The following is a 24,192-nucleotide window of genomic DNA, read 5'->3' as shown; positions in this document are numbered from 1 at the left end:
TCCCCTTAACTATTGCAAAAATAAATACCTAAAAACACATTATTTTATAAACATTGAAGGGAAGTTTATGTATGCAATTATATTAAGTTCTCTCCCTTGAGTTTTCCAAAAATCAATATATATATATATATATATATATATATATATATATATATGTATATATATATATATAGATAATTTAAAGGAGATTAGAACAATAGTCTAAAGAGCTGAGTGTATTTCAATGTAACAGTGAAATCACTAGTTTCATTAAAATACAGGGAAGAAAAAGTGCTCGTTGTAATTTAGATATATAATAAGCTCGATAGGTAAATATCCTAGAGCTAATTCAATATTAAGTAATGTGATTGATAATTTAAAATTTAAAAAACAAATTATAATCAAATTAAAAATCAGTTTCACAAGAAGGAACAACAACAAAATCAATTATCTGTACGATCGTTTCGGAAAACCATGTTTTTATTGTGGTAGACATCAAGTTACGGACAATAATTATTACATATAGTTTTTAATAAACAAGGTCTCCTCATCAGCAAATTTTAAAGGGTTTTATTAAATCTAAAAGACACCATAAATAAACCTAGCATTAAAAGTAATGCAGATGTATCTGAAAAAAATTGAAATAAAAGGTTTGGATTTAAAATTGATAAGAAAATTAATATGGGTTAGAGATAGAAAAGAAATAGAGTAAAATATAAATTTGAATTTAAATTGTAAGTTTGCTTTAAGTACAACATTACAAATATATACATGCATATATATGAAAAAAATAGACACATACATGCATATACATAGATATACAGGTTTATACATAAAAATATAGGTACAGAAATTTACCTTTTAGTTTTTCGCCTTTTGAAATCAGGAGCTATGGTTAAAATACTCATATGTGATGTTTGCTATAGCTTTTCACCTTATTGAATGATGAATTTTAAAAGGGGGACGCCCGTGCAATAAATTATTTCCGTTAGCGTACTTTTGATTTAAAGACGCCACGGTTTATATTTCGAATGTTGTTTGTATAATTGCATAATGCAAGGGGGGATAATTAGTCATATTTTCTTTAATAAAAGGGCGCAAGGGGGATAATTAGTCTAACTTAATTTATTAAAAAAAAACTGATTTTTAATTTGATTATAATTTGTTTTTTAAATTTTAAATTATCAATCACATTACTTAATATATATATATATATATATATATATATATATATATATATATATATATATATAGGGTGCCCACAAAGTCTGGCTACATAATGTAGCCAAACTTTGTGGACACCCTGTATGTATATATATATATATATATTATATATATATAATGTGTGTGTGTTTTTTTAATTACATTGTCATCCCAAGCAAGGCACAGTACCACTTTGATGTAGGGGGCTAACTTTAGGGACATGTTGCAAGGATACTATGTAGGGAGTTTAGCAGCAAGATGTCTGTTTACATTACACTTGAACTTCTGCATGTCAGTACAGTTGGGGAAGCAGGAACCCGGGAGGGAATTCCAGAGTCTAGCAATTCTGGTGAAGAAACTATTACAGTAGAAGGCTTTCTTACATCTAGGGATCTCTACTGTGTAGGAGTAGGACCTTGCTGTTTGACGGGGTATTTAAATCAAGGGAGTACAAGTGCTTTTAGTTCATCAGCATCCACCATTAAAACACTTGTAAAACAGGCAGAGGGGTGCAACATTTCATCAATGAGACAGGGGTTGAAGCTTAGATAACAGTTCAGGCTTAGATTCAGTTGGTGATTCTCTTTTGAACCCTGTCCAGAAGTGAGAGATTAGTAGCATATGCACCAGCCCAAATGTGACAACCTTATAGAGGTACAGGATACTCTCAGATGAAAGTAACTTTCTAGCACAGTAGAGATAGACCACCTTCTTCACATCAGCCTTGGCAATGCTCTCAATGTATGTGTTCCCTGTGAACATTAAGCTGAGGAGTTTTAAATAAGTACTTTCAAGTAATGTATCTTTAGCCATAGCTATTAGTGGTTGAGAAGGTTTCTTGTAATTATTGAAAGAAACAAGCTTAGTCTTGGCAGTATTGAATGTGACCATCGATTTTTGTCCTCATCCCAATACAGATTGAGGTTTTCCTCTAGTGTTTCCGCAATTGCCTTAGATATATATTTATTCATTTTCCCCTCATGCCTGTTATAGTAGCAATACACATGTCCATTAAAACGCTTTGGATAATCACAGATTTCAAGGGGTTTCTGCTAAAATAGTCATATTTCAAAAACCAAAGCACTTTAAGTCTTCAAAATACCACCGTTTTGTTAAAAAATGAATATACTTTCAAATGAATTAGTAAATAATAACATACATTTTATATTTTTAAAATTTTAAGCAAATAAAGTGATAAAAATGTGAACATCATAAAATAGCATTTTTGGTAAGATTTTGTAAAATTTTCTAAACATTCGTACCGTGTGAATTTTTTAATGAAATTTGGAAATTACCCAAAAGAGATGTCATTTTTAATAATTTCGAGTGTCCGGAATTCATTTGATGACTCGTTTTTTTGTTGTGTTAAAAAAAAGATTTCGAAATGATGAGTATTGAAAATTTTGAAAAAAATTTTCTTTGGACACTCACTATTAAATAAAACAATCTTTTTACTATGTTTATTCGTTAAAAAGATGATTGGACAGTGTTTTCTCTAGTAGTACGTAGCAATTTAAAAACATAATATCCAAAAAAATCGTTATGAATTTGAATCAAGTCTTCAGTGATAGTAGTAGCAGCGATAACATGGCGTAAACTGACGTTTGTTTTTGTTGTTTATTTTTATTCAAAATCTATTTTTTTTTCAATTGAAAATCTGGTTATAAAAAAAAATTCTTACATGTTCAGTTAGAGCTATTTTGTTATCAACCATACAAATATTTTTAAAAATTGGGTAGTAGTAAATTTTAAAATATTTTAACAAACAAAAATGTGAAATATGTTTTGGTTCACGTGTACAATTATGAACGGTGACACTTCTAATTTTCGTCCCTTAAAAAATGTTTTCAGTGAATTATTATCGAATGGAAACTAATCTACCCGATTATTAAAAATAAAAGAAAATAAAAATAATCAATATTTAAATATTTGTAGGAGGTGCTCAGTTAAAAAATAACAACGGTTGGAAAGGACATGAAATGTAATTAAAAATAAAAATAACATTAATTCAAAATTTTTTAACAATTTGTCAGCTTTAGCAAAAACTTGTTTCTTTTTTTATATTTAAATAGGTGGGACAAAAATAGAATTTAAATACTTGATGTTTTTCCAAGCATCATGTTTTCTGTTAGAGGGACGTCACTTTTTTAAATAACATTTTGTCATAATTCTTTAAAGTTTCACAATGGGTATCAAACACCCTCTTAAAAAAAAAACTCGCTTAATTCTATGTCTAATCCTAGGTACGAGTGGCAAGCCTCCTCCTAAAACCTTTAGCCTTAACAATAACGTTAAGTACAAGTGGCAGAGCTCCCCACTAAACAAATTTCCTCTGTGAGCTCATATAAACGTAAAAAGAAAAGCATAAAAAACGTCTTCAGGATGTTCACACATAATTTTCCTTAGCCCTATCATTAACCGAAAGTCAGAGTGGCAACCTCCCTACCTTCTCATAATTGCACAAAGACCCTCTTAAAACCACGCATAATCACCTTTTAGAAAACAAACAAACAAAAAAAAAACACCCAAGATTTATCTAGCATAGGAAAGGGGGGGGGTAACTGCCCTAAAACGCTTGAATGATTCAAAATGAGAAATCATTTTACATTAAATTCTAAAATAATTTTTGTTTATCTTTTATTAAAGTTTTTCAAGTTGTTCACATGCAAATTGTCTATAAAGATAGAATCACATATTTTGGAGAGGTGGTCAGATGGGGAGGGGTAACAGAAGGTATTAATCTACAATAATACCAAAGAAATATTGCAATATAGTCATTTTTATCCAATCCTAGATTTCGATTTTAGTTTTTGGCACATAAAATGCATTACAACTAAACTTTGAGTTCTCTAATTTCTTTTCTTTTAATGAATACATGGCATTTTTAAGCAATTGCAGCATATTTATGTGCATTTACTGCAGATTATTTGGAAACCATTCAATTCTGGAGATTTTCAATAGCATATTCAGATTCCTTACACAAAAATACACTTATATGGCAAATTACATTGCTTAGTCTTGTGTTTTAACAAAGATATAGCATTTTTACTGAAAAAGTAGTGCAAAAAATGTGACGAAACGCATATGGTCTTAAAGAGGGGAAAATATCCAAACACGCAAATTCCTTGATTTTAATTGGATTTTAAAAACTTAAAAAGATTCTTTCTTAGCTTATCAAACTCTTTTTATATATACCAATATTGAAATATTTTAAGCTATTTAAATTTTTTCATGTGTATTGCTAGTTATAGAGCGTGGTGTCATCAGCAAATATACACATCTCAGAAACTATTTTATCAGGAAGGTCATTTATGAATATTAGGAATAATAAAGGTTCAAGGATCGACCCTGAGGTACACCTGCATTTATATCATAATGTTTAGATGTACGACCGTCGAGGACAACCTGGATTCTTCTCTTATTTAAGAAGGATTTAATTATGTTAAGTATTCTATCCAGTAACACCGTATGATCTGATTTTCCTGAGAAGACCATCGTGCCATACTCTGTCAAAAGCCCTATCCTCCCTTGCTTTGTCCAGTGTATATATGTTCAGAGATTACAGCAAGGATATCTGTGGCAGAACAGACTTCCTAAATCTATATTGTTGATCGGTTAGAAGTTTAGCAACTGTAAGGCTGAGCTTGATTAATTATGGACTCAAATATTTTGTTGAAGAGAGGGAAGAGGTTAATGCGGTGATAATTTAATAGGTCAGTATTTTTTGCCAGAATTCTTGTAAACTTGTACCACAGAAGCAGTTTTCCAGCAGTCAGGAAAGCAAAATTTGTTAAGGCATTTGTTGTAAAGTTTGGAGAGGACTGGTGCAGTGGAGCATTTTTTTTTAATAGTACAGCCGGGATGAGATCAAGTCCACATCCTTTTAAGGTATCTAGGTTTTTTATGATATCCTGCACCTGAGAATGGGTGGTTTTCAGATCATCTAGTGTGGTTTCAGTTCGCAAAGGAAAATCAGGGAGGAAGTAGTTTGCTGGGTTCAATGTAGAGTTTGAAGCAAACCGACTGGCCTTCTCGGTTACCGTGCAAACAGCCTCATATTTGTTGGATAGTGGGGGAATTGTTGATTGCCCATTATTGCCCAATATATACTGTTGTAGATTTTCTAGAAATCACAAATTCCTAATTTCTGCACTTTGGTGTGTTTTTTGGTGGTTTTGGTGTATTCTCTCTTAGCTGTTGCTTTTTTTTTTATTTACAATTACTTCTAGCTTCTCTAAACTTTTGTCTGTTTGTATTGGACTTATGTCGCATAAATCTGTGGTATGCATGCTGCCTTGGAGTAATGGCAACTGCACAAGTAGAAGTAAACCATTGAGGAGAGTGGGGTTTGCTATAGAACTTTCATGTGGAAACATGAGCTTCAACTGCCACTTTGAGCCATTCAGTGGTCTCATTTGCGCACTGTTCTGCAGGAAAAGAAAGGATGAGATCCTTGATGACTTCCCAATCAGCCTTCTTATAATACCTTGTTGTTTTGAGTAATAGCTCTTCAGCTTTGGGTCGAGAATTTAGGGTGATTTTAGCCATTATCATATCATGATCAGCATTCCGGAATGGGCTATGGGCATGCGTTACACAATCATTAGGAACTGTGATCAGAAATAGATCTAGAAGTGAGGCTTGTTAATCTTGCTGGTCTGGAAAACGTGTCAGAAACGTAACTGTCTGATAGGAAATGAGATATATAGAAGCTATATGTTATGCTACCAGCTGCATCTGTAAGTAGAGAAACCAAGCCAATTACTGTGATGGACAGTAAAGTCACCAAATCAAAGGAGAGTGTTGTATCTATGCTGTCAGAGACTTGGCCTGGTCCTCTAATTCTAGTTTTGATTCTCTAGTCAAGGGGAGGGTGTTTCGAATATAGACTCCAAGTCTGTGCATCTATTCATGTAGTAATTTTATAATTACTTTTCATGTATATCATTTTTTACATTTTTTTTTTATCTATTTTACTTACGTCTACCCCTAACAAGGCATATCACTACTTGGACATAAAAGGCTACTTTTTGGGACCATGTCTAGGAAAGATTAACAAGATGTAACATTTTAACTTCTGCATATCAGTATGATCAGGTAGCAGGAAGGGAATTCCAAAGTCTAGCTGTTTGAGGGAAGAAACTATTAGAATAGAAAGCTTTCTGGCATCTAGGGACCTCAACAGTGAAGGAGTGAGATCTTATTGCTAAGCGGGTTTGTTGGGGATATGTATGATGAGGGGGCACAAGTGCAACGAGTTCATCAGAACACATTCCATTAAAATATTTGTAAAACAGACACAGAAATGCAACATTGCGGTGATGGGGCAGGGGCTGGAGTTTGGTTGATAAAGTGGGACTAATTAGATTGACAATTTTTTTTTGGACCCTATTCAAGAAGCAGAGGCTAGTGAAAGATGCACCAGCCAAGATGTGACAACAATAGTCCATGCATGGGCAAATGGTGTGAGTAGTCTTCTAGCTCGATAGAGGGAACCCACCTTCTTTGCAGCAGTCTTTGCAATGTCCTCTATGTATTCGTTCCAGTTTATATTGCCTGCAAATGTTAGGCTGAGGAGTTTGAAGGTAGAATTCTAAGGTAGTGTTATTTTTCATCGATATAGGCGGTTGGAGAGACGTCTGGTAATTGTTAAAGGATAGCAGCTTAGTTTTACTAGCATTAAATGTTATCATCCATTTGCGTGCCCCTTCCATAATGGTCTAGAAGTTCCAACAATTCTGCCATTGTCTTAGATTTATGTACATCCATTCTTCCCTCATGCATGTTATAGAGCATTTTATCATCAGCAAATATACCCATCTCAGACAGAATATTATCAGGGAGGTCGTTTATAAATATCAGGAATAATGATGGTCCCAAGGATCGACTGCTGAGGCACTCCCGCATTAATGTTATGCTGCTTGAATGTATCCGTCGATGACAACCTGTATGCTTCTATTTTCTAAGATAGATCTAATTATATTTAGTATACGTCCAGTTATAACATACGATTTAATTTTCATTAGCAGCCCTTTGTGCCAGGCTTTGTCAAAGGCCTTGGATGTATGAAGGGCTTCAACTATGGCTTCGCCCACTTTATCCACTTTATATTGGTAAATGCGTTCACAGATGAATGTGAAAATATATGCAGTAGAACGACATTGCCTGAATCCATACTGTTTGTCAGAGAAACAATTTGTTTTTGCAAGGTGATGGACTAGTGCTTAAGGTCTCAAAGGTTTTTGGGGAAGAGACTAATAGGGCGATAATTGAGAGGGTTTGTTCTTTCACCAGAATTCCTTTACACTGGTACCACAGAGGCAATTTTCCAGCTATTAGGGAAGCAAGATTCAGCAAGGCATTTATTGTAGAGCTTGGAAAGTATGGGGGCTAGCTCAGTTACTAATTTCTTTATTAGTATAGCAGGGATGAGATCAGGCCTTTGAGGTGTCTAAGTTTTTTATGATATTGCAGACATGAGAAGGAGTGATTTTTACATCATCTAATGTGGCTTCAGTCCGCACAGGGAAATTTGGGAGGGAGTTGTTGGTTGGCTGTAAGGTGGAGTTGGAGGCGAATTGCTGAGCAAGCAGTTCGACCTTCTCCATTGCTGTGCATGCAACCTTCTGGTTGTTGCTCAGTGGAGGAATTACTGATTGTTCTTTATTCACTTCACTATTATAGATTTTTCAGAAATCACGAGTTCCTATCTTTCACAATTCTATGCGTTTCCTGATTATTTCAGCATGCTTTCTTTTGGCTGTCGCTATTTCTCTCTTACAATGATTTCTAGCATCTACGAATTTTGCCTATTTGTCTTTGACTTATGACGTAAATGTATGCTGTCTTTGTGCAATGGCAGCCGCAGAATCTGCAGTGAGTGGGAGTGAGTGGGGCTTGCTATATTACTTCCGTGTGGGAACATGTACTTCAATGCCTGCTTTGCACCATTCAGTTGTCTCATTGGCACACTGTTCAGCAGGAAGTGAGAAGATATCAGTCCATGCGACATTTCTGATGTGTTCTTTAGTAGCTTCCCAATCAGCCTGGTTGTTTTGAGCAATGATTCCTAATCTTGAGGTTGGGATTTAAATGTGATGTCTACTGATACCACTATGTGGTCTGCATTTCCAAGTGGACTGTGGACATTAGTCACACAATCCTCAGGTACTGTGGTGAGGAATAGGTCTAGAAGTGAAACCTGCTGAGGTTCACGATCTGGTAGGTGAGTTGGAAAGAATGAGCTATAGAGAAGCTATAAGTAGAGCATCCAGTTCCATCTGTGTAACCTGAGAAACCAAGCCAATTTTTATGGTGGACATTAAAGTCACCAAACGCATGTATTTGGGTGTTACTAAGGAGAGTGCTGCATCTATACTATCAGAGACATGATTGACTTGACTTGAGGAAAAACGGTAGAGAAAATATATGTAACTAATGCTGTGATGAAATGTTAGTCAAAACCACATAAAAGCCTGGTTATCTGATCCAAGATTTTTCTCTCTAGTTTAAGGGAGGGTGCTATGAATATAGACTCCAAGTCCGTGCATATATCTGTCCGAATTTTTACAGCAAAGAGGGAGGTATCCTATCATGTTAAAGTAGTTGGAGGGGATTGAAGAGTGTAAGTTTGTTTCACTTAATGCTAAGATATCTTTGGAGTTTACTAAAAGGTAAGAGTCTACATCATCTATATTACCTCTAAGCCCACGGATATTTGTGAAAGCAAGCCTCAAGGGTGGAGGCAAATTGGTTTTGTTTGGGTGGTTGTCTGGTTTTATTGTGATATTTGTTTGGGTTGTCATTTCATTACATTTTTGTTTAATGTCAGGTTAGGGGAAGAGTGTTGAGCAAAGTGGGATGGTTTTGACACCAATTATACATACAGTAGCCCATAAGCTGAAACCTATCTAGAAGTTGTGGTCTCAAGAAAGCCCACCAGATATAGCAGCAAGGTCCTTTTCTATGCACGACAACTATCCTGATCTTATACAACTGATGACAGAGCAGTCAGTCATGGCATTACCAAAGAGTTAGAGCCCCTGTACTGTCAGTCGGAAACAGCAGCCAGACAAACTGTCAATCAGTTACCCTCAACCACTCAGACAAGAACGGCCCAAATAAGTCATGTGAACACAAGTGATATGCAAGCAAACCCAATTTTCTCAGTTTCTGAGAGAAAAAAGTGAAATTTAAAATAGGGAATAGGGGAACAGTGTTAAATGTCCTACTCAGAAAACAAGATCAAGCACAAGGTGTCTCTGGTGAGTCCCTGGTATTGTACTTCTGGTCTGGCTAATAGACCAAAAAAAAAGTGAAAATTGGCAATAGGCAGCCTATATACTCCTTAAGCAAGTTAGGTTTGTCAAACCAGGAATTTCTTTGAGTCCCCAGCTCCAAGAAGGTTGTCGACCATGCCCGAGAAGGCCTCCCTCCGCCAGTTTTATAGTTTTATTATCAGAGTTTTCTTTCTCTTAGATGGATAATTGGAAAAGATCTACGGGTCCATCACACCAAGAGGGGTAACCATGCGCCTGGTTGTACACCAAGTATTTTTGTGCCCCCGCATGAATGAAGATATTGAGTATCTTACTTTAAAGTTTTTCTCTATTCTACATAAATGTAGGATTAGAGATAGATTCCCTTCTTACATTTACAAGAAATTGTATCTTTCAAGTATTGCTCTAGCAACTTATTTGTTTTAAAATAAATGAATAGGATATTAATAATAATTACTCGAATATATAAGGGAATACAAAGCAAAGAAAAAAGCAATGATGGGACTAGATCTACATAAAGAGATTACACACCACACGGATAGATAGATGCACTTAACTTGGTGTTCTTCAAGCAACCCACATTGGTCTAACTAAAAGACCAGTGTCTCCACTTGGAATGAATTGAGGTGCAAAGATTAGCGTCTATTTGAGAGGAGTAAGAGGAAGGGAAAGAGTATCTGCCTTAAGAGCCAAATGTGTGTTTTGATTTTAATGCTTTTATTTAATTGAAACGGTATAATTTTCGATTTCTGTATTAATAATTTCAAGCATACAAACTCATTTACCAAAGGTGATGAATGCTAGAAAACAGATGAGTATTTCCAATTTTTCTATTGTGTCTTGACATATATTGCTAACTATTACTAATGACATGCATGAAAAATAACCTGACAAGATCTACAAGTCTATCATACTGAGAGGGGTAACCATGCTCCTGGTTTCTACACCAGGTATTTTTGTGCCGCCGCATGGATGAAGATATTGAGTATCTTACTTTAAAGTTTTTATTCTACATAAATAAGCGCGGGATTGGAGATAGATTTCCCACCAACATTTACAAGAAATTTTATCTTTCAAGTACTGTGATAAAACCAATCTGTTCTAGCAACTAATTTGTTTGTAAATAAGATATTAATAATAATTTGAATATGTAAGAGAATATAAAGCAAAGAAAACAAAAAAAATTGTGGGACTAGATCTACATAAAGAAGTTCCACACAACACAGATAGATGCACTTAATTTGGTGTTCTTTGAATAACCCATGTTGGTGTAGCTAAAAGACCAGTGTCTCCATGTGGAATGAATCAGGGTGCAAAGATTAGCATTTATTTGAGAGCAGTAAGAGGAAGGGAGGGAGGATCTGCCTTAAGAGCCAAATTTGTGCTTTGATTTCAATACTTCTTTCTTTTATTTAATTGAAATGATATAATTTTCGATTTCTGTATTCATAATTTAAAACATACAAACTCGTTTACCAAAGGTGATAAATGCTAGAAAACAGATGCATATTTCCACTTTTTTATTGTGTATATACATATATTGCTAACTATTACTAATGTATTACAAACAAGATGACATGTGAGAAAAATCTGGGAAAATAGTTTCAAGTGGGTAGATAGCACAGAATATAGAAATGGAATAAAATGATACAATAAAATAAATTTTTTTTTTTTTTAAAGGCAGATTAAGGGATGGTCTAAATTTTAAATATATTTAAAGCCTTTTTTTTAATGCCAGTCCCCTTTACAAAATTTGATTATTGTATTTTTATTGTATAACATGGGGAGCAGACAGATAAGAATGGGAGTTTAGAAACATGGTTAAAAATGCATTATAAATACATTTAAAAAATATGAACTAATTTTATAGAATAAGTTAAAATAACAAAAGGATAAAAAATTACAATTAAATTTTATTATGCTTTCAGTTCAAAAGGGACTACAATATTTCAGGAAAGGGAAACCACTTTAGGTCATGGCATTTCGAAGCCAAACGCTTCTCATCAGAAGAGGAGGGTAAAGACACATCATACAGAGAAGAAATTTTTTAAAAGATAGTATTGCCTCCAAGGATCCAAGGAAAAACAGGAAGCTGTACTGAAACTGGAGCCGATTCTAGGACTGCCAGCAACCACTGTAAAAGATTAATAAAGAATGCGAGAGAGTTGTATGCTTAGTTCGTTAAATCCAAAGTAGCTGAGCAGCAGCTTGGTTACCACCAGTTTTAGCAAATAGCAAACAGGATCCTGAACAGAAGCATGTGCTCAATCCCAACCATCATCAATGGATCTGAGGTAATCTCGTCAGCATCAAACAAAGCCAAACTCTTTGTCAAGAACTTTGCAACTAATTATACCCTATGCGACCAAGGGCATCAATCCCCAGTATTTCCTCTTATATCAGAATCACGCTGTGTGACATACAAATATCCGTGCGTGATGTTGCCAAGCTAATACAAAACCTTGATTCCAGTTAAGCAACTGGCCCTGATGGCATTCCAATTATAGTGCTGAAAAAGCTTCAACCAGAATAAGTTCCCGTACTTACAAGGCTGTTTAAACGTTGTCTTAAGGAGAATTGCTTCCCAACACCCCAGAAAACCTCATCAGTATACCCTGGATTTAAGAATTCAGGTGAGTGGGCATATTCCTCTCAATAAGTCTCCTGTGTGCCATGAGTAAGTTATTGGAATCCATTTTAAATGGAGAAGTAGGAAACCACCTCAGAAAAAATAACCTTCTTAGTAACATGCAATATGGTTTCCATTCTGCTAGATCTACAGCAGATGTGCTTACAGTTATATCTCATAGGATTAGCGAATCTCTTTTTCGGAGGCTTCTTTTCTAGGGCAATTGCTCTTGACATATCAAAGACCTTTTATAGGGTATGGCATAAATGCCTACTTTACAAGTTTTCTCAATTATTAAATAATTTCTTTCTGATAGGTTCATAAGAGTAGTGGTTGATGGGCAGAAATAAGAAGCTCACAGTATTAATTCCAGAGGCCCATCCTGGGCCCAATTCTCTTCCTGATCTACATCAATGATCTCCCAAATCACATCCTAAGATCATTCGTAGACATTTATGCTGATGAGACTACCATCTATGGCAACACATCAAAGGCTGTAAATGTCTGAGTTTACTCTGATTCTCTCTCCTCTGATCTGGAGCATGTGGTGCAATGGGGAAAGGTGTGGCTGGTTCATTTTAATGCATCTAAAACTAAGCTTCTATCCTTACATCATCAACGCTCTGATCCCCTATCTAGCATCAATTAAAATGAATGGCTCTTGTCTTGGGGAGGCTCCCTGTTTTGACAAACTTTTGGGCTTAACCGTTACTCTTGATCTGAGATGGAACATGTACATCAAATCCGTTGCCAAGGTCACGGGAAAATGGTAGATAACTCACTGCTGATGTAATTCTCTACCTATATAAGAACCAGGTACATCAAAAGATGGAGTACTGTTGTCACATCTGAGCTTATCCTACCTTGACAGAGTTCAAGTTAGCCTAGTGAGAGATGCTCTTTTCTTTTCCCTGCAACCTCTTTCCTATAGAAAAGACACTGCGAGCCTGTCTCTGCTTTATCGCTATTTTCATGGCAGATGCTCGTTTGAGCTCTAATCTATGCCCCCCCCCTTGCCAAACTTTCACAAAAAACACTCGTCTAGCTGAAAACACTATCAACAATTTTGCCACTTCATCTGTGCCTAAACCTAAACATAGATTCCATGAACAAAGCTTCTTTCTTAGAACTGCACACCTGTGGAACTCTCTTCCGTTTGCCTGCTTTCCAGCTGACTACAATTTAGTCATATTCAAGTCCAACATAAACAAATTCTTGATGAGCCATTCCCCTTAAATAATCTAATTTACAAAATTTCCACTATTAACGATTACTACAATATTGTATAATTGACTTTTGTACACTCATTAATCTGCTGCTACCAGATCAGGCTGTCCTTTGGCTTCCTGAGACGAAATGCATCTACATTGACGTTTTTTGTTTTCTGATCTTTTTTATAAAACTTAATTTTGTTCTGCAAAACCAAAAACAAAAACAACAGCCTCTCTCACTCTCCCTCCCCTTTTTATTTTACCCCCCCCCCTACTCCCAGACCCTGTCGGTGGAGTATCAGAATACACCGACTGCCCTCCTGCAGAGAGTAAAAGTCCCTCAATGGGGCCACCTGTTGGCCGTAAATGGCGACCCATAATGCCTTAGAACGGGATCCTGGTGGCTGAGCACCTCTCATGACCTCGGAACCAAGTGGCCGTGGGTTAGCAACACTCCACTTTAGCCCTTATTTCGGCTAGACGGGCAGTTGGGCGGGCAGGCTCGACCCGATCAACCAGCTAGTCATGACATTCCCTAATAATAGTAAACTCCCAAAAGAGAAATACAAACACATTACACTTATAAAAAAAAACACACACACATACTATCATTAGAAGGTGATGGCAAGGGCCAATCAGATGGTGAAAACTGATGCTATTGACAACTAACCCTTTCTATACCTTGCTGGGTCCGAGGAAATGAAAAAAATCGTCATAAGCAGCTGTACTCACTGTTTGAGTATACCATCATTGTATCCCTGAGATGCTTGGCCGAATGGGTTTCTCCCCAACCATCTCCCAATTTAGGGCTCCGAGGAGGGTGGGGGGCAAGGATGATGAAGACAAAAAATATTCTATGGCTTCCAAAAAAATTAAGACCCCATCCAGAAAGTGATGAAGATGAAAACACAAACTTTCCGGAGTATATAATCTTGGAGTCACAAGATAACACACAAATAACTAAAATGTCCCCATTCATAATCGAAAAAATTATCAAGAAAAATCTGAACACAAAACAAATTAAAAAATTTAAAAAATTAAACTTTACTCATACAAGTATCTACTAAAAGTAGTGCCGAAGAAATTTTAACATGGACAAAGTTCCATGATATAAACATCAAAGCCTACCCTCACAAAACCCTCAACACCTCAAAGGGAGTTATCAGATGTCCAGAATTAAACACCTGCCCTCTCGAAGAAATAAAAACAAACCTAAAAAAAACAAAATTATAGATACTAAAAGAATTATAATAAAAAGAAACGAACAAACAATAAACACCAACACATACATATTAACTTTCAATACTCCCACCCCATCAACTGAACTCAAGATTGGATATATTAACATTAAAGTAGAAACATATATCCCCAGATCACTTCGCTGCTTAAACTGCCAAAAATTAGGCCACTTCAAAGAATACTGCACCAGGAAAACAGTATGCCCAAAATGTAGCAGTAATGAGCACCAGGAAACAGAATGCCAACGAAATATAAAATGCCCAAACTGTGGTGAGAACCATCCAGCATACTCATCGCTCTGCCAAAACTGAATCAAAAAAAAAAAGTTTTACCGAAGCTAGACGAATTATTGAAATAGCCACCACAACAGAACCAACTAGATCATATGCAGGTGCAACCAAAAATCAATTAAAAACAATAGAAAACATTGAACTAAAGGAAATCTCTACCCTCATAAAATCACTTCAAGAACTAGTTGAGGCATTGAGGGCCACCTTACAGCAGCTGCCGTCAACTCAAGCTGTACTTGAGAATAACTACCAAACAGTTGAAAATAAATTCCCACCAGATCCCAAAAATCAAACACAATCCTCTAACAAAAAACCCACACAAACTGAAAACATCTTAAAACCAAAAGAACAATCGCCTTACTAGGCGCAAAGAAAAAAAATCAAATCTCACATCAATCAAACAGAAAATAAATGAAAAACCCAAAAAAGACAGATCTCGCTCCACGTCAAAAACCAAAACTACAGATCAGAACAAATTTAAATCCTTGGAAATAATGGAAACAGACAACAGAGCCTCTGAACCCCCATAATCAAATAGTAGAAAACAACCACTGTTATTCTTAATAAAATAAAAGGAAATCAAAAACAAAACTAAACTATGGCTAACAAAATAATCCAATGGAATTGCAGAGGTATAAAAGCCAACAAGAAAGAATGACTTCTACTAATATCCAATCTCTGTCCTACTATAATATGCCTACAAGAGACTTTTTTAAAACCATCTGAAACTATCAATCTCTGTAACTTCACTGAATATAACCACATAACAAATAACCCAAATAGAGCTTCTGGAGGAATATCCATTCTCATTAACAAAAGCACAGCACAAAGCCAAATAAATCTACAAACTAATTTACAGGCAATTGCCACCACAACCACCCTACGTAGAACAATCTGCTCCATCTATCTACCCCCAAATGACCCTATAGATGAGACAGAGATAGAAAAACTTATCAACCAACTTCCTTGCCCCTTCATATTATTAGGTGACTTTAACAGTCATAATGTTAGTTGGGGATGTTCAGACAGAAAAGAAATCATTATAGAAAATATTATCAACAACCTATGCATATATAATAACAAAAAAACAACCTTTATTGACTCTGCTACAAACTCATACTCAGCAATTGACCTCTCTATATGTGATCCTAGTATCTTTATGGATTACAACTGGACAGTGCATGAGGACACTTGTGGGAGCGACCACTTCCCAATAATATTAGAACACTTTGGTCCTGAAACAAACTCAAAAATTCCTCGTTAGAACCTTAAACAAGGTAACTGGAATAAATTCAAATCATTATGCGAGCACAAACTCTTACCTGGAAAACATGTGAAAGACCCAATCACTCACTTTACAGATACCATCATCTCAATAGCTGAGCAATGCATACCAAAAACAAAGGTATCAACCAAGTATAATCGGCCCTGGTTTAATGATGATTGCAAAAAGACTATCAGGCTACGACGTGCTGCATTAAGAAAATTCAACAACCGACCAACTACTTAGATTTTAAACAAATTCAAAATATGCAGAGCTAAAGCATGGCGAACAATAAAAGAAGCCAAATGTGAATCATGGAAAAACTTTGTCCAAAATCAACAATAACACCGAAGACAAAACCATATGGAAAATGATACGGAAAATATCAGGAAAAAACACCAGTTCCCCTCTCAACCACCTCTGTATAAACAATAAAAAAATAACCGAAAAAAAGGACATAGCCAAGATGCTTGCAGACACTATTTCAAATAATTCATCATCCAAAAATTACAATAAAAAATTCCAGACTATTAAACAGGAATCAGAAAAAAAACAACCTACACTTTAAAAGTAATAATGAAGAAGTTTATAATAAACTTTTTACCATTCAAGAACTAAAGGATTCATTAAAAAAAAAGCCAATAACACGGCTGAAGGACCAGATGAGATAACATATGAATTCTTGAACCAACTACCAAATCAACCATTAGAGTACTTACTTTCCATTCTTAATGATATCTCAATCAATGGCAACCTTCCAGCTATATGGAAATAAGCCACAGTCATTCCCATACCAAAACCAGGGAAGGATGCATCTGACCCCTCTAATTATCGCCCCATAGCTCCAACAAGCTGTGTGTGCAAGACGATGGAGAGAATGATAAACACCAGACTAATGTGGTTTCTTGAACCAACCTTCAATGCAGTTTCCGAAAACAACAGAGCACTACAGACCAGTTAATACGACTGGAAACCTTTATCAGAAATGCATTTATACAAAAAAAAAGCATATGACTGCTATATTCTTTGATCTGGAAAAAGCTTACGATACCACATGGCGGTATGGTATCATGAAAGATCTCAAAGAAGCCGGACTAAAAGGAAGACTACCCATCTTCAACAACTTTATCAACAGTAGATTATTTAATGTCCGTGTAGGAACATGCCTCTCTGATATTAAGGAACAAGAAATGGGAGTACCACAGGGAAGTATTTTATCTGTAACACTGTTTAATCTAAAGATTAACAATATTGTTAAATGCATAAATCAAGGTGTGGATTGCTCATTATATGTAGATAATTTTTTAATTGCATATAGCTCAAGGCATATCCATATTATTGAGCATCAACTCCAACTATGCAGCGACAAATTAAAAAAATGGACAACCGAAAACGTATTTAAGTTTTCCACTAATAAGACTAAATGTGTGCACTTTTGTCAGCTTAGAAAACTGCACCAGATCCTCTCTTAAAACTAGATGATACCCAGATTCCTGTTGTCAATAAACATAAATTCTTAGGGTTAATATTAGACAAGACTTGCATTCATCCCTCATATTAAACACTTAAACAATAAATGCAACAAAACTCTCCAGCTAATGCGAGTCATATCCACACAGACTGGAGAGCGGACAGACAAACCCTACTGAAACTATATAGATCACTAGTACGCTCAAAACTAGATTATGGTAGCTTCATTTATGGCACCACCAGAAAATCATATATAAAGATACTAGACACTGTTCAACATCAGGGCCTCAGGCTTGTACTGGGAGCCTTCTGAACTTCTCCCACCGATAGTCTCTATACAGAAGCCAACAAACCGCCATTATCAATTCGGTGGATAAAAGTGTCGCTTGCGTGACACTGCTGTCCGAACTTTAGCTTTTCTCTCCCCGAATCCGACTTTTCTCTTCTACAAATACAACTTCTCTGCTCGCAATCTAACGTCAGAATGCCTTCCTTCCCCAAATCACTCCTCCGATCAATCAGGAGCATCTCATTTGCATACCTTGTGGTCACCCTGTAGGCATATAAAGAAACAGGGCAGCCATTTTTGTTTCTTTCTTCTTCATTATGAACACGAGGTAAGCCACACAAAAAAGCGGTCGGTCGTTCTTGTTTCTTTTTTCTTCATTTACACCACACACCCCCCTGATCTTCGAGATCAATAGGATACTTCGTAATCCTCCATCCAAGCAGGCTGCCTCCTCTCACGTCGAGGCCTCTGGGGGACAACTTCTCGGGGGTTAACGTTTTCAGGTTCACTACAACGCGGGCCTAAGTCAGGTCAAGCAGCATCATTTGCTTCTCGGTGGCCCTCGATTTCCTCTTCTTCACTGCCCTCACTGCATACCGGCAATGTCACACGACGCAGGTCTAAGATATGCCGGGGAACGCCATTCACCATCACATTGTTCTTCGACTGCAATCCTGTTACGACCCCTCTTTTCCAACGAGTGGTACACTGTGCATTGGGGGGTTTCACCCACACCTCTTCACCTACTTTGATAGTGGCTTCTTCACTCTCAATTCCTGCTGTTTTGTTGCACGGATGCCGCCACTTATATGTGAAAACGGCCCTATGAGGCACAGTTGTCTCATTTTGTTTGGTCTTCGGCGAGATGTTATACCAAAACACCGCCTCTATGGGTGATACGTCGCTTTTTTCCACAGCGGCTTTAATGGTGCGATGATTCCTCTCCACTATTCCGTTGCCACTTGGCCGATACGCTGCTCTGAAAAATTGCCTTACTCCCCACTTATCGCACACCCCTTTAAAGGCTTCTGATCGGAAAGCGGGGCCATTGTCCATTAAGAGTTCCTCAACCGGCCCTCTCTCCAAAAATATCTCCTCGATGACCCCTCCGATCGCCCATGCAGCTTCTGCCCTGATCTCTCTCCAGATGGCAAACCTTCCCGGTCCACAGTCGACCATCGACAGATACAATTTGTGGCGATAGTGTGTCACATCAATGGCCAATCGCTTCCAGTCCTCCGCAACGTATAGCTCTCCTGCTTCGTGTCTGGACGGTCCAGGGTCAATTGATTGGCACTCTCGACAGTTCTCCACCACCTCCCTAACCTTCTCCTCGGTGGTCTCCGGGTAAACCTCTCTGGCTAGGAATAACGTTCGTTCTCGACCAAAGTGGTGCATTTCGTGTGACTCTTTGACTTCTTCCCCTGCACAGCATACCGAGGAGACCTCCTTTCCCTCCTGCAGCCAGGCCTTCTTCACGCGTGTCATCGAATCCGCCTTGTTTTTTTCTGACCAACACAACAGATACTCTCAACTGGAATTCCGCTATCAGGTCGGTGAGTGCTCCGAGTCTGCGCTTGATCAGCATTTCCGCAGCACCCCTGGTCTTAACTCTCTTATCGCCAGTTACTGCCGACCGAATCCACGACGCTACCGTTGCCAAATCGGTTTTGACTTCAATTATTTTAAATCCCCATTTCAGGGCCAGATTGATTCCTTTTATAGCGGCATCTAGTTCTGCTACGTTGATATGGGAGAAGTCGTTGTTTTTTCTTAGCCACGCCGCATCCTCCACAGTTACACCTCCTATCTCTAGTACGACGCCCAACGCCAGGTTACTGGCATCGCACCAAACCACACCCGCGTCTTCGCCACTGACATACCATTTCCCTTTCACTGGGTCCTCATTCCTCACTCTCGCAATGACTTCTTGCAGCATGTTCATGACCTCCTTCGTCACACGGCCCTCCCAGCCATCAGTGCCTGTTTGTTGTTTAATAAAGCTGCATGCTATCCTGAGCCAGCCAGCGATAGGATAGTGCCCGACCAGCCTCCCGCAGACTGAGAAGAGTTCTCGCCTCGTCAGCTCAGATCCGACTTCGGGTATTGCATTCCCTCGTTCGAAGGCAAGGCTTTCTTTTCCATCTCGCCTTAGTTTCAACCCTAGCACCGCTCCTCCATCTAGGGCCTCCGCCGGTTTTGCAGTTAACCCATACTTCTTGACATGGCTTCTTACTTTCTCTGCTGTCACCTCTGCCTCCTCCACCAGGATGTCGTCAATGTACGAACTAGTGGCCTCCTCCACTGTACAGTCTTTGCTCAGCACTGTCTTCAGCACGGCAGTCATAATTTTTGGGGCTGAACCTAACCTCGTCAGACAATACACCCGCCCCTTGTACCGGACCAGTTGGTACTGCCAGAGTTTTTCATCTACATGGATCTGCAGATATGCCGATTTCAGATCGACAATCTTAGTGGCCCGCCCCATTCTTCTCCATTTCCTCATGACCTCCTCACATACGTCGATCCCCGTTCCAGTGTGGCAGGCTACGTGTCTGTTCAATTCCCTAAAATCCAGCACGGGCCTAATCTTTTTTTTGGTAGGCTGAACAACCGCCAGTAGTGGCAACACTCCTTTTTCTTCCCCTGTCCACAGTTTCAGAATTCCTTCTTTTATCCACCTCTCCACTTCTTCCTCGAATCCTTTTCTTATTTCTCCTCGCAGGGTGTTTTCGTAGTAGCCCACCTTATTCTGTAGTTCTGGGGGCCCGGAGATCCATTTCCATTCCACCGTCCACCTCACGCCATCAAACTTCGCCAGGAAATCTTTGTCCTCAATGCAGCAAACCTCCGGTTTTGGGGTTCTGACGGTTCTATCACCTTCCACTCCTGCCATCCCCACTGCGCCGAGACGTCCAAACGTCACTTGGCCCCCTCTTAACGTAGCGCCCCCCAGTCGGTTAATTGCACTCATACCTATAATCACGTCGACACCACCGACCAGATGATTCAACACTAGGGCTTGCAGTCCAATGAGTACCGGCCCTGTCGGTGGGGCATTAGAATACGCCGACTGTCCCCCTGCAGAGGGTAAAAGTCCCTCAATGGGGGTCCTGGATATGACCTTAAACTATATCCAGTGGTGAAGCCCCAGCTTGTGGGCTTTGGGGAGTGTGGAACCACCCTTTAATTACCATTGCTCCCAGGTCCACTCTGACCCGGAGTGGTAGTACCTGTTAGGGTCCCAACTATGGGTTAAATAGAAACCAACGTGAAAACAACAAATATATTCTATTAAAAATATTTTTCTTCAAAATCTTTGGATTCGGCATTAAATAACCCGGAAAGGGTTGATATGCCGTAAAACGAAAACAACTAACCAATGGGCACCCCTTGCACCATTACTTCCACTGTCGTCTCTCCTAGGCATTTCACATCCCTGCCATCCACGGTCCTAATAATCCTGGTTCCGCTCCATGACCTCGCGACATTCCTCGCTAACAACGTTGTAGTGCAGCCTGTGTCGACAAGAGCTATGGCTCTCTTCCCATTGACTACCACCGGTAACCGAGGCAATGTTCCATCATGCGCCATTTCCACACAGAAGGGGTAACCACTGGCGCAATAGCTCCCCTTCACTCGTTTCCCTGGTCCCGTGCAGCAACACAATAGCGGCTAATATGCCCCACTTGTCCACATCGGTAGCACGTGATCCCCGCTCTTGGCTCTTTGCAGTCCTTGATCAGATGAGGACCCTGGCACCGGAAACACTTGATGGCAGGTCTCCCCTCCTGTCGCCTCGCCGGCTGCCTCTCATTCAAGTGAGGCCTCATGCACATATTTCCACTCACAGCTGCAGCCACGATTGGGCTTTTAACATTTTTCACTAGGACTCTGGCGTGGACCAAGAGATCGTCCACTTCCATAGAATGGATCCCCGTGATTCTCTGCATGTTCGCAGAGATTTCCTCTAGAAAGCCGTTCACTAGGTACAGCTTTACCGTCATCTCCAGGCTCCTCCCCACGTAACTAGCCAACCCTGCCAGTCTCCTGATCTCTGCCGCAAAGACGTCAACGGACTCGCCGGTCCACCTCAAACTTGACAGCTTGCCAAGTGCTTCAAATGGGCCCTCAGCGAAGGCCAATTTCAGCCTTTGCTCCACTAAGGCAAGGTCTTCCTTGTCTTCATCTCGCATCTGCTGGTAAATCGTGAGGGCTTCCCCCTCTAAGTATAGCGGCAGCAGGGTGACCACATCTTCTATCTTTTGCAGCTTCGCCACCATTTTTAATTTCTCCAGCCACTTAATCAGGTCACCCTCCCCAGTAAAGGGTCTCAACATCTGAGTGCTCAGTCTCCACTCAGCCATGTTAATTGCTTGATGCGCCGAAATAGCTTGTCGCTTGCGTGACACTGCTGTCCGAACTTTAGCTTTTCTCTCCCCGAATCCGACTTTTCTCTTCTACAAATACAACTTCTCTGCTCGCAATCTAACTTCAGAATGCCTTTCTTCCCCAAATCACTCCTCTTTTATCTCCAATCAGGAGCATCTCATTTGCATACCTCGTGGTCACCCTGTAGGCATATAAAGAAACAGGGCAGCCATTTTTGTTTCTTTCTTCTTCATTATGAACACGAGGTAAGCCACACAAAAACGCGGTCGGTCGTTCTTGTTTCTTTTTTCTTCATTTACACCATACACAACAAATTAGCTTTACAGTACTTAACGAAAATTCTCTCTTGCCCAGACAATCCTGCCTACGATTGTATTACAAACGCACTAGATTACAATCTCTACGATAGGAAAAAATCACAACCATCAAATCCAGTGTTCAATCCCAACTACCAAAACCTATTTGACCAAAAGGTAAAAGCTATAAAATCTTTTGGACTTCGTATGAAACCATTACTGAAAGATTCAGGTATCACAATCAGGAGCATCCATGAGGTCAACCAACTAAACCTCCCACCCTGGCTACTAAAACAACCTGAAATTATCTTTGAACTAAACAAGCTCCCAAAAAATTAAACTCATCCACTGAACTATCAAGAAAAACTATTTAACATTCAGGAAAAATACCCAAATCATCTGCATATCTATACAGATGGTTCTAAGGATGGCAACAGAACTGGATGCGGCATAATATCCAATAGCACTACCTTGCAGAAGTGACTACCAGACTATGCTTCAATTTTTAGTGAAGCCACAGCTATAGACCTGGCACTAGACCTCATTACTGACCTCACCTACAACAAATTTATAATTTTTTCAGACTCCCTATCAGTACTTGAATCTCTAAAGAACCAAAATTTAAATAACCCTCTACTCATTGATCTATTACAAAAAATACACACTCTTTCACAAAATAAAAATATCAAACTCTGCTGGATACCCAGTCATTTTGGAATCCAAGGCAATGAAAAAGCTGACAGAGCTGCAAAAAATGCACTAAATCTTGATGCAAGCAATTTTAAAATTCCACACTCGGACTACAAACAACTAATACATAGATTCATTATGAAGAAATGGCAAGAAAAATGGAATAATTGTCAAAACAACAAACTTTTCAAAATCAAACCCACAATAGAGAAATGTTTACCAAATTTCAGAAAATCGCATAGAGAGGAAGTAGTTTTGTCCCGCATTTGCATAGGACATGCACACATAACTCACCCCTTTCTACTAAAAAAAGAAGACCCTCCAAAATGTGTGGCATGCCAAGAACCCTTTACTGTAAAACACTTTCTTTTGGATTGTGGCGACCTCGAGCATATGCGGCAGAACTATTACAACGTTAACAATTTGAAAGAACTATTTTAAAAAAAGTCAATCCTAACAAAATACTAACATTCCTAAAAAAAAAAAGCCAATTTATACAAAAGAATATAATTTTACCCGATCCAACTTCACCCCCACCAAATAAAAAAAAAACACACACACAAAAAAAAAAAAAACACCACCACCTAATGACCCAAAAAGGCTGACTGAATAAGTTAAAATATCTAGCAAAAAAAAAATGATGGACCTTGGCATTAAATAACCCCCCCCCAAAAAAAAGGTTGATATGCCATAAAACCCAACCTAACTTAACACTCATTAATCCTTATCCTCAAGTGGCCTCCACGCCTTGACTCCTATATAAAAAAAGGAAGGAAAAGCTATAAAGGGCTATAGTTCCATGGGTTGCTTCTTATTGATTTATGCCGGGTTTTTTTTGGTGGGGGGAGGGGGGAGATAAGATCTCGGACTTATCCAATTGCCAAATTCTAGTAGATTCAAGAACTGGATGACTATCAGATTACAATCCGATTGTTATCCTACTCAAAGACAGAATTTTCAT

At 38.4% G+C, this 24,192-nt stretch overlaps 1 protein-coding gene across 5 annotated transcripts in view; it reads left to right on the top strand.

Moving 5' to 3' along the window:
* The window catches only part of LOC145293143 (vacuolar protein sorting-associated protein 18 homolog), a 326,884-nt gene that overhangs the window by 109,472 nt on the left and 193,220 nt on the right, over nucleotides 1-24,192 (top strand). The window lies entirely within an intron of this gene.

The sequence above is a fragment of the Euprymna scolopes genome, chromosome 14, assembly GCF_053919585.1.
Source record: "Euprymna scolopes isolate OS-2025 chromosome 14, ASM5391958v1, whole genome shotgun sequence".
Classification (NCBI taxonomy): domain Eukaryota; kingdom Metazoa; phylum Mollusca; class Cephalopoda; order Sepiida; family Sepiolidae; genus Euprymna; species Euprymna scolopes.
Note: the sequence above shows the minus strand (reverse complement) of the source record. Positions and strands in the feature narration are given on the sequence as shown.